Source organism: Danio rerio, chromosome 16 (assembly GCF_052040795.2).
Source record: "Danio rerio strain M-AB ecotype USA chromosome 16, GRCz13ab, whole genome shotgun sequence".
Taxonomy (NCBI): domain Eukaryota; kingdom Metazoa; phylum Chordata; class Actinopteri; order Cypriniformes; family Danionidae; genus Danio; species Danio rerio.
In genome coordinates, this window is record NC_141036.1 from 22,121,285 (window position 1) to 22,133,964 (window position 12,680).

Genomic DNA, 12,680 nt, shown 5'->3' on the forward strand with positions numbered 1-12,680 from the left:
GGAGAGATTGCCCCAACGGGCGGAAAAGACAAAGCCTTCCCTGACAAGCAGAGGAGAGAGAGAGTGCCTCGACAGGAAGAAGAGAGAGCACGTGCCCCGGCAGACAGAAGAGAGAGAACGTACCCCGACAAGTAAAGGAGAGAGAGAGTGCCCCAACGGTCAGAGGAGAGAGAGCGTGCCCCAACGGCCAGAAGAGAGAGAGCGTGCCCTGACAATCACAGGAGAGAGAGAGTGCCCCAACAAGCAGATGAGAGAGAGAGAGAGAAAGAGAGAGAGAGTGCCCTGACGGGCAGAGGAGAGAGAGCGTGCCCTAATGGGCAGTGTAGAGAGAGCGGGCCTTGACAGGCAGAGGAGAGAGAGTGTGCCCTGAACAGCAGAGGAAAGTGAATGTGCTCTGAAGAGCAGAGGAAAGTGAGAGTGCCCCAACGGGCAGAGGACAAAGAGCGTGCCCCGATTGGCAGAGAAGAGAGAGCAAGCCCAAATGGGCAGAGGAGAGAGAGCATGCCCCGACGGGCAGAGGAGAGAAAGCGTGCCCTGACAGGTAGAGGAGAAAGAGCGTGCCCCAATGGGCAGTGAAGTAAGAGCGTGCCCCGACGGGCAGAGAAGAGAGAGCATAACCCAACAGACAGAGGAGAGAGAGCGTGCCCCTATGGGTAGAGGAGAATGAGAGTGTGCCCCGACAGGCCGAAGACATTCAGAGTGTGCCCTGAAGGGCCGAAGAGATTGAGAGCTTGCCCTGACGAGTAGAGGAGAGAGAGCGTGCCCCGACGTGCAGAGGAGATTGAGAGTGTGCCCTGACGAGCCGAAGACATCAAGAGCGTGCCCCAACAGGCTGAAGAGATTGAGAGCGTGCACCGACAGGCTGAGTAGAGCAGAAAAGAGTGTACACCGACGGGCAGAGGAGAGCCAAAGAAGTGTGCCCCGATGTGCAGAGGAGAGCAGAAGAGAGTGTGCCCTAAAGGCCAGAGGAAAGCAGAAGAGAGAGAGTCCCCCTGCGAGCTCGCTGTGCGAGATGGAGCCCAGGCGAGCTTGCTTGTGCGAGACGGTGCCCCGGCGGGCTTGCTGTACGAGACAAAGCCCCGGCGGGCTTGCTGTGCGAAACAGAGTCTCGACAGGCTAGCTGTGCGAGACGGAGCCCCTGCAGGCTTGCAGTGTGAGAGGGAGCCCCTGCAGGCTTGCAGTGTGAGACGTAGCTCTACTGAGCTTGCTGTGCGAGACAGAGCCCTAGCGGGTTTGTAGTGCAAGATGGAGCCCCGGTGGGCTTGCTGTACGAGACGGAGCCCTGTTGGACTTGCTGTGTGAGATGAAGCCCTGTTAGGCTGGCTGTGCGAGACAGAGCCCTGTTAGGCTTGCTGTGCGAGACAGAGCCCCGGCAGGCTTGTTGTGCGAGACGGAGCCCTGTGAAGCTAGCTCTGCGAAGCGAAGCCCCTTTTGGGCTTGTTGTGTGAGACGGTGCCCTGACGAACTTGCTGTGTGAAACGTACCTTCATTCTTTGTAAAAGAGGATTACAGAGCTTAGGTGCATGCATAAACAGATCAAGATCGATTACAGTGATTAAGCACTTAATTACATTATATACAGTATGATGTTACATGAATGAATTTAAACTTTATAATTTAATAATTTAAACTTACTATAATGGGTCACATTAAGTGCAGATGAAAGGCAACGATAAACCACGATTAGAGAGGCCGCAATATACCTAGCTATATAGAAGAAACCAATGAACCATAAAACTAGTAAGCTGAGATGTCATGTAATGTGAAGTGCCATAAAATCCAACTGGACCACCACCAGTAGCTGGTAACAGCTTGGTTCATTGAAACAGCATAGTTGAAGTCTAACTCTTGTTTTATTATTGTTATATGAAGTCACTGAATCATGATGTATAATGACTGAAAGAGCACATATCTATGGTCTTTAATTATTTTGTTCTAAATGTTTCCCTAGCTGGAATTCACATTATATAAACAAGTCTAATGCTATACCATAAAGCTAGAGCCGCGATGCAGATGCGGACAATTCGGTATTGGTTCAGCTTTACATTATAACCGGTTATTATGTTGCAGTAGGATACTGTGGTGAGGGAGACGACCGGGAGTAATTCAAACACTGCAACTTTAAAACACAGAAACTGAGCATCATTTACCGTGTTTTAAAAGAAAACAAAAAAATTACATAAAAAACTATTTATTAAATCAAACTAATTAACTAATAATTATTAGCCTATTGGTTAAATAAAAATAACTAATTATTGGGTAGAAAAACAACCCAGTTGTGGGGTTAAAAACAATAACCCAATTACTTGGGTTAATTTAAACCCTGATGCTGTTTGCACATAAATCTATATGCACACAAACATACCTCAATAACTGTTTGTTACAAAGCAGTGTTTTTAGTCTATATTATGAACCATATTCATAATATATTCATTTGTGCTGGACAAAAATGTAAATATTCATCAGAGTGTGAACATAAAGTAATACTCTTCCTCAAGCAATAAGCTGTTTACATACAAAAAACAAAACCTGTAAAATGAAAACAAATAACACTAAAACTATAATGCTAACTTGTGACGGAGTGGTAGTTCAGTGGGTAGCAATGTTGCTTCAAAGCAAAAAGGTCGCTAGTTTGACTTCCGGCTAGTTGAGTTGGCATTGCTGTGTGGAGTTTGCATGTTTTCCCTGTGTTTGCGTGGGTTTCCTCCGGGTGCTGCGGTTTCCCCCTCAAGTCCAAAGACATGCGCTACAGTTGAATTAAATAAGCTAAATTGTCTATGAACGTCCTTAGCTCCAAAGCTTTTCCTGGCAGGATGACAACTGCCTGGGAGTCAATGTGTCCATTTTGAAATGACGTAAGTGAAAGGTCTTGATGCTTTAGTCTGCTGAAGGTACTCCATCATATTTGTTCCAACCCAAAGGACAGATAATGCAAATACAAAAATGTCTATCAGAGTGTGGGAGTCAAGGTTTTGGTATGCACGGAGCACTTGATTGGCCTACAAAGCATGGCAAACATTGTTAAGGCATTGTGAAATAACATAAACCAATGAAGGACATTAACTTTAATATTAACAAAGATTCATAAAAGCTGTAACAAATGTGTTGCTCATTGTTACTTTATGTTAGTTGAAGGAATTAACAGATGTTAATATTAATATTAACAACAAAAAAATATTGGTAATTGCTACCAGATTTCTTGTTACATGATCTTACATTATATTTACATTAACAGACACATTTATCCAAATTGACTGTAATGAATTTCAGCAATATTTATATATTTATACAATAATTACACTATTAACCTATCATGTATATCTTAACCCACTATCGCACGTACCCAACTCACCAAATCTGTCCCAAACTTTACACGTATGTCACCTCAATATCAGCAAAAGTGTTTTGAAAAAATATATGAACACAAAAAGTACATTGAACTAATTGTTTTTTTTTATATATAAGTATTATTTAAGAGTGCTGGCTACCTAATATAATAAGCATGAGCTAAACAAAAAAGTCTTTTCACTTGACATGTTAAAGTTATGGGGTTTAGGATTACAATTTTTTTAAACTACTGTTTTAAAAATTTGGTCTACCCATTACCTGGCATGACTGTCCTGCTTGGTGCATATTCCTTTTCTCCTTGTGGCCTTCTCAAGTGCCCCAGATGCTTTTGTATGTTCCTCAGCCTCTCTTCAATGTACCCAGGACTGGTCTGTTATTTCAACTTTGAGTATACCATGTTTCCTGCAAATACATTTAAAAAAAATGTATGAACACAATACACATAAAAACCTGAATTAGACTGTGGGTATTGTTTAAAAGTCTACACATTTCATCTACTCATTGTCAATTATCCAACTTATTTTGCAACAAGAAAGTATGCTTGTTTCTTTGAATGTCTTAGATAACTCATAAGCTGTTATGGGTAAAAGACTAGAAGAATAAAAAATGTAGTAAAGCGAATTACTTGAACAACAAACTAGTTTTGTAAAGTTTTATGCTAAAGACAATACATTAAAATAATATTAATTTGAAGGTTATACATGTAAGTTTTGTGATGATCAATTACACTTTTTGCTCAAAAGCACAAGACAAATAGGACATAACAGGAAAACTTACCTTGAAAACTAAAAGTTCTGGAAGCTGCCACTCATTTAAATTATGTAGAAAGCAATCCATCAAAGCACACTGAGATGACCTAAAACATTAAAACATAACTTTATTTCAACTTTATTGAAACAGTTTTATTTATGATTCATTATTTAACCACCATTTCTACTTTCAGTATCCCACAAAGAAAAGTTAAACAATTTGAGATTGCATGAGTTTTAGTTAGTAAAAAAGTGATTAATTTTCTTGTCGGCATAGTCCCTTTATTAATCCAGGGTCGCCACACCGGAATGAACCACCAACTTATCCAGCAATTTTTTACGCAGCGGATTCCCTTCCAGCTGCAACCAGGGTTCTTGCACCATTTTAAAAGTAAAATTTAATGCTTTTTAAGACCTTTTTAAGACCTCAACAAATATAATTTAAGACCCAAAAATTTTATAATTTCTTTGGAATAGGCTACTTATTTTAATGTTCTCGTTAGATTTAAATAAATTGTGCCTCGTCACAGTATGGATAACCCACGGTACCTGTCTTTTGGGTGTCTGGTGGTAAAATGAAACTGTTATAGCTGACTGTGAGAGGGCATCTGAACTAGAGCTGTAATCAGGCTATAAAATTTAGGCCCGATAGAGCCCGAACCCGACAAGTACATTTTGATTGACAGCTTTTTAAAAGCCTGAACCCGTTTATAGCCCGACATTATCCAAATGTGCACATGCACATAGCTCTTTTGTCTTTTTTTCATGAATGAGTCGTTTATATGCGTTAACATTACTTATTCATAACATAGACTACAGGCCAAGTTGGAACATAAAAATAAAATAAGCCCTCTGTAACATCTTAACATCTCAACACTCTAAATAGGCCTGGGTACATACACTTAACCTTTAAATTGGCCAACACACCAATAAAAATAAGGCGCAGTAGGTGGTGCTGTCACCTCACAGCAAGAAGGTCGCTTCGTGGCTGGTGCGAGCCTCGGCTCAGTTGGCGTTTCTGTATGGAGTTTGCATGTTCTCCCTGCATTCGCGTGGGTTTCCTCCGGGTGCTCCGGTTTCCCCGACAGTCCAAACACATGCGGTACAGGTGAATTGGGTAGGCTAAATTGTTCGTATTGTATGAGTGTGTGTGTGTGAATGTGTGTGTGGATGTTTCCCAGAGATGGGTTGTGGCTGGAAGGGCATCCGCTACGTAAAAACTTGCTGGATAAGTTGGCAGTTCATTCTGCTGTGGCGACCCCGGATAAATAAAGGGACTAAGCCAGCAAGAAAATTAATGAAATGAATGATAAATGATGATGGGTATTTGGCAATAATGAAATTAAGATAAAGGCTCTGTGGGATTTGTTTTGCCACTTCTCCTGACAATAAGGCGATGGTGAAGCTAAATAATAAAAGAATAATGCCAGCATTAGCCTGTATACTCTGCATACATTATGATTTTATGGTTTTATTCATATTTAGTTATAATTTGAAATTCTTTACTCATCAAGATTAGGCTATGTGTTTTTGTGGGGGAACATTATTTAATCCACTGTGAATGGCTTTAGTGCAGTCCTGCTCTCACTGAGCAGCACTGAACACCCTTTCTCTGTTTTGGGTAGGATTGTTTGTTCATCTTCTATCAGTCAGAAACATTCATTTTATTTTCCATGACAGCGGTTTCAATACAGCGAGTGTCCTCTTCATGTTCCCTGTCAGCTTGCTAGACACTGCTCCTTAGTGCTCTATCGTAATACGCAGTATATAAGTGACTGCCGGAATACTTTGACGACTAGAATGACTGTTCGAATGAAACAGGCGAGTGGCCTGACCGCCGACAAAATTTGCTCTTTTTGACATCTCTGTCATCATTTGTTATACCTTTGCAGGGATGGATTTCAATGTTGTAACAAACAATTTGGATTACTTCCTCGCGCTTATCGAAATGCCAAGCCCGGCACGACCCCGTCCAAATTGATAGAAATAAAGTCTGAACCCAGCAAAGATCTTCAGCTCTAGTCTGAACTAGTAACATTGTTACTGTAGGTTGAGCTGCAAACAATGCAAGGATTAACCTGGACCCGCTATGACTAGCTGTTGCAACATCCCGCGGCTGCTTTCCTCCTTTCATGTGCGACTCGATGGCTTTGAGCCTCATGGTCCCTAACGAAAAGGTATTTTAGCTGAATTTACACATTGCTTCATTGCCACGTCGTTAAATTTACACTTTCCCATCTTTGCATTTTGAACCTCACATCAACAACTGCGTAATGACAGCACGCAGGTGCAGACCAACGTAAGCGTCTGTAGCCGACCTACCGTAATAAGCTAATAAATCACGCAGACTGTCATTTCTCTCCTGTTTCACACATACTAAATAAATCAACTATTAGATGTTTTAATGTGGACCACTGTGCTTCCCTATTGTCATTATGCACACCGGCTGAAAATTTAATACCTACAGCCACTTTACGGTAAAATTTAAGACAATTATGGACCTTAATTTCCCGGATTTTAATTTAAATCATTTTAAGACTTTTAAAGGACCCGCGGGAACCCTGGCAACCCATCTCACACACATATTCACACACACACACTGATACACTACGGACAATTTAGCCTACCCAATTCACCTGTACTGTATGTCTTTGGACTGTGGGGGAAACCAGAGCACCCGGAGGAAACCCACGGAGAACATGCAAACTCCATACAAAATGCCAACTGAGCCGAGACTCGAACCAGCGACCTTCTTGCTGTGAGGCTACGGCACTACATACTGCGCGACATTCGCTGACATTCAATTATGTAATAAGTAATTATTTATGTTCACATAAATACCTGACATATATATTTGTAATTTCAATAACTGCAAAAAAAAAAAAAAACGAAAAAAAGAAAACGGACATTTTCCTATTTATGTTATTAGAATGCTTTTCGTGATTCATATCTTCTCCACCACCTCTTCCTCACTGGGTATAATTCCTATTTTATCCTTTCTCTACTTGGCAAATATTGCCAATATTAATTGCAAAATAAAAATTGAGATTAAACCTTTATATTGCAAACCTTCTACTCTACTGCATGAGTTGCAGCTACGATCCTGCTGCTTAGATCTGTAAAGGAAACCCTGCCTATTGATCTTTCACTTATGGATTCTGACAAATGTTTGCTCATAAAATTAAGAGATAATAATGGAATGTTTTATATATTAGCTGGTAATCACATAAAATGTAACAATTGTAAACTTTTACATGGGTCAAATCTGTAAAATTATGTAGATAATCCGTACCAAAAGGATACTGTTTTTTATCTTATTAACAAAAAAACAACAACATGATTTCCCATTAAATTTAGAATTCTCAATTCACCTAATTTGCATGTCTTTGTACTGTGGATATAAAACCTATGTTGACACACAACATGCAAACAGAAAGGCATCCTGTTTTTTTCGAGACATAATGTGGTCACTTCTGGGATTTTTTCATTGTAATAAAACTATAATTAATATTCATAAAGAATTTGGTTAATTAAGGATTAAAAACACAAACTACAAAAACACACTTGTCTATCAGAAGTGCTAGCAAATGTCTTAAAGTAAGCAATCAGGTCATTCAAAAATGTTTTGGCTTGTGTGGTGATTTGGTTTTACTGTTTTAGATTGCCAGTTTGAAATTGCATATTTTTATGGATTGTGGAGTTATCTTTTTCTAAATTTACCTTTCCAGATTTCTCTTGCAAGTTTGTATATTATCACTTTAAAAAAAAATGTATATACACTGGTGGACTGACACTTTGGGACATTTAAAGCATGCTTGGAATTTTGGATTGTTGTTAAAGTACGGAGCTCTATGCTTTCAATGAACTGAGTTTCCTAGTTTATTATGTTGTTTTAAAGCACAGTGAATATTTGTGAATACACCTTTCCTACCACAGTTATTTTGTGTCATTGTTTTACCACTGACAAACTTTTCACACAGTTAAAATTAACTTGATCAACTGGTTCTCGTTATGAATAAAGCCATAGAGAATGAAATGGCATTATGAAAGTGAATAAATCCACATGTGTACTGACTGAGGTAAAAAGAATTTAACAGATTAATTGTTATAGATTTTACTTAAGGCATTGTGTGGGCTTATTGAGGGCTTCCTTAGGGCTAGGTGAGTGCTGCCCATAAAGGACCAGCAATAAGAAACAACCATTTTTTCTACACACACTACACACAACATAGATTTAGTCCTTATTTGGGTTTAAAAACAACACTCAACATATGGCCCAGTCAGTACAAACCTCTCATCTGTATCTTTAATCTTCGTCAGCACATGTAACCTCTGTTAGACAGTAATTCAGTCATTACAAGTTAATAATAGTCCAAAAGGTGATGAGAATAATAAACATAGCAGTTTGTTCTTGTTTTTGGTTGCTGTATCCTTTGCTCCTTTGTTTTTTCCAACTTCTCCTTTGTTTTTTCGCACATCATTTTTGCATTTGTTTGTCTCTAACAGGATCAGATGTCAGAACCGTACCATACCACTCAGTGGAAACGAGCCAGTGAAATGGAATTCCTGGAGCACTAGGAACCACCCAGTGATGCAGGCATTGGTGTTTTTGCCAAGGTCATCCACTGGAGGGGTGCGTGGTCCGTCACTAGGGTGAAGCATCGTCCTAGAATGTAATATTTGATCTTCAGGAGTGCCTAGTTTTTGGCCAGGGCTTTCTTCTCGATGGCCGGCATACCTAGTCTCTGCAGGAGAAAGCTTCGGCTCATGTATACCACTGGGTGCTCCTCTCCCTCATGGACTTCTGATTATACCACAGCCAATCTATAGGTGGAAGCATTGGAGGAGGATGAAGGGGCAGCTGAAATCAGGAGCGTGCAGTACCTGATGACAGTGCCTCCTTTAGCTTCTGGGATGCCTGTTTTGCAGCTGGGCTCCACAAAATCTTCTCTGGCTGCCCCTTCTTAATCAGGTCTGTCAGCAGGCTGACTATGGATGAGAGGTTTGGGATAAAATAATGATAATACCCTGCCACAAACCCAAAAAGGCACATACCTGGGATTTTGTGGTAGGCCAGGGGTCTTCTGAAGCGCTTCTACCTTTGTCTAACAAGGCTGAATCAGCCCCTGGCCAATGTGGACTCCTCATTGACCTTCCCAAAAAGACAGAGACAGTCAGACAGATGCAGCTCTTCCAGAATACTGCCGCCAGGATTCTGACCAGAACCAGAAAATCAGAGCACATCTCACCTGTCCTCAGGTCTTTACACTGGCTTCAGTTACATTCAGAATAGATGTAAAAAATAATATATATATATATATATATATATATATATATATATATATATATATATATATATATATATATATATCACTCAGACCATTAGAAGCAAGTTAGAGCCATTTTAGAACCAAGTTAGACCATTAGAACCCCCTCCCCCAACATTTAAGGATCTTGATATGATACAATAACTCTTCTTGCCTTCGTCCCAGCTGACGTATACAGTAATTTAGTGGCCCAATCCATTCACAGACCAGGTAGGGTCCCTTCCAGGAGGCCAGAAACTTTAATATCATTGTGAAGACCAACACCTTATTGCCGGAATGGAATCACATGGCTGGCTGGACCCGTCATGGAGATGTCTCTTGGCATGATGGGCTTTAATGAGATGTTGTTGAACCAGGAGCATAATTCTGTCAGTCCTTAACTTCATGTCCCATACATGTTGTATCACTGTCCTGTGTGGTGCTGGGTCTTGTTCCCAGGCTTGTCAAGCCACATCTAGAAGATCATGGCACTGCTGGCAAAACAGAGTACAAATGGGGTAAAGCCGTTGGAGGCTTAAGGTACCCCATGGAATCCAGATAACACGTTTGGTATTATAAAGTCCCCGTAAAGCTCATTCTCTGCCAACACCTGTCGGAGGTCATCCAGGTCATCTATTTGTAGATGATACACTGATGTGGTCTGCCATCAGTCAGGACATGAACAGGGTTCCCTGGTCAGTTAGAATCTCTGAGGGGATGCCCATTTGGCTGCATTGAAGAGCTTAATCTCTATTGCCTTTGATTTAGGTTATTGTGTATTGCTTCAGGCTATTGTGTAGCATAATCCCAGATGACCATGATGTGTTAGTGTCCCTGAGCGATCTTCAATAGAAGCCCCACAAGGTCCAGTCCCATTTGATTGAGGTACCTCAATGATGGGTAAAAGTATTAGAGGGCTGGGGGAGGCCAGTGTGGAGATGTCTTTTTGCAGACTGGGACTACACAACTACATGACCACAGACGTTATACTTACTGGTCTGTAGTTATTAGGCCCAGTGATTTGTGGTTTCTTGTGTACAGGGAGAATGGAGGAACCTTTGAAGCAGGCAGGGAAAAAGTATTGATTTCTAAATTTTACTTTGACTTTTATTACATTGCATACAATACACCAAAACATATTAATTGGGTTTCTCATGATTTGTATAGTTTTGTATTTAAGTAAACACAAATTAAAATTTTGCAGCAGGAGGTAAACTCCAATGCTGTGTGTTGTTTGACACATTGGAGGATATCACCAGATATCCAATGATTCTGCAGAGTAAAGCTGCGGTCACACTCAAGTCTTAGCATACAAAATTCTGAAGTATGGCCCTGAGATAAGGGGCAGGACTAAACAGGATGATTAGACATTTTAAAAAGCGAGAGATCGGTCTATATTTTACATTTGCACTCAAAGAGTTCATGTTTTGATCCTGAATTGGTCTCACACAATCATGTGATGCGATTTGGCAGGTCAGGGTTCACCAAGCTTGAACTTTGCAATGCAGCGAACTGTGAAACTTGTCGCATGAGCTTGCGTTTCTAGTCTGATGCATTTGAGTGTGTATGAATGGAAGCTAATATCTCTAAAAGAGCAACAGGTCAAGTCAGTTGGCACATCTGAGAGTTACTGTGGGGGTCAACCTACTGCCTCCCCCCGTTTCTTGTTGGTGCAATGAGCAAGCAGTTCATTCTCTTGGATGGTCGCCCTCTCGCTCAATCACAACAAGGACCAGATGTGCACAGTGCAAACCCTTGATGGCGAAGTGATCAGGGGGTACCAGGTGGAGTGTGCCAATGCTCCTGTCCAAAGCAGTAGTAATATTAGTAGTGCCAAGCTTTATTTTCCTTGACAGGAAACTTGTTATGGGCATCACTATAATGCTGCAGACATTCCATAAAAACAAGCAATAATAACAACACAAAAATACAGTAGTTACAAAATTTGTGCGGTAGGATGCCAAACTCTAAAGTCCAAAAATAGAAAATTTAATTATTATTATTATTTTTTGTGAAATCACTTTCACAAAGTTTCATGAGAGCTTTATATTTTGGGCTGGATGCTTTTCCATTTCGTCTTATCCAATATCCATTGGGAGAGTGCTATTGCAGATGGAACTGTCAGACGAACGCCACTCACTTTAACATTAATTTAGCCAAATCACTGTTTATCACTGTGTGACAAAATTAGATTGGATTAGATACAACTGTATTGTCTTTACACATGTACAAGTACAAGGTAACTGAAATCACTTTAGGTCTAACCAGCAGTGCAATAGCAGCAAGTGCAGGATACAGGTATAAGTTATAAAATGCAGTTGTGTGTATGTAAAATGTGCAGTGGGTATGTAAAGTTCAAATAAATTAATCAGTGCAATGAATATGTGCAAATTTTAAATGTGCAAATGTTAAATAATGCAGTGATTGTGAGTATAAGTTAGAGGAGAGTGGGGGTGTATGAAGGAGGCAAAAAAGTCAGTGAGAGATCAAAAGGGAGACAGCTCTGGGGAAAAAGCTGTTCCTCTGGTTTTTGTCCAGGGGAGCCTGAAACGCCTGGTGGAAGGTGCGAGAGAAAAAAGTCTGCGAGCAGGTAGAGAGGGATCCTTAAGAATACTGCATGCTCGGCGCAGACAGTGTTTCTTCTGGATGTCCTCAATGGCTGGCAGTGTGGTCCCTGTGACGCGTTGAGCAGTTTTCACCACCCGCTGCAGTGCCTTACGCTCAGCAAGAGAGAAGCTTTCATCCCAGACTGTGACGCAGTTGGTCAGGATGCTTTCCATTGTGCAGTGGTAGAAGTTCACCAAGACAGCAATCCTTAGTACCCCAGTGTTGAGTATGACGGTGGTTGAGCAGATGTATCCTGATCTAACATTCTGAGGTCGGTTAGTCAGAAAGTCCATAACCCAGTTGCAAAGAGAAGTGTCAATATCTAGGTCTCCAAGTTTGATCCTTAATTTAGAGGGCAAGACAGTGTTGAATGCTGAGCTGAAGTCAACAAACAGCATTTGTGCAAAAGTGTTTTTATTGACCTGGGGCCTCATGTATCAATGCTGCGTACGCACAAAAACTTTGCGTACGCCAGGTTTCACTCTCAGAATCGCTCACGTTTGGATTTACTAACAATGAACTGAACGTGGAAATGTGCGCAGCTCCACGCCAGCTTTATGGCTGGCGTACGCACATTTTTTGTGTGTGTCTGTTTTATTTCCATTGGCGACTCCTAGAGGCAGTTGTGTTAAATTGCTCTCTACAAAGTGTCTGAGCCTTGCAATGGCAG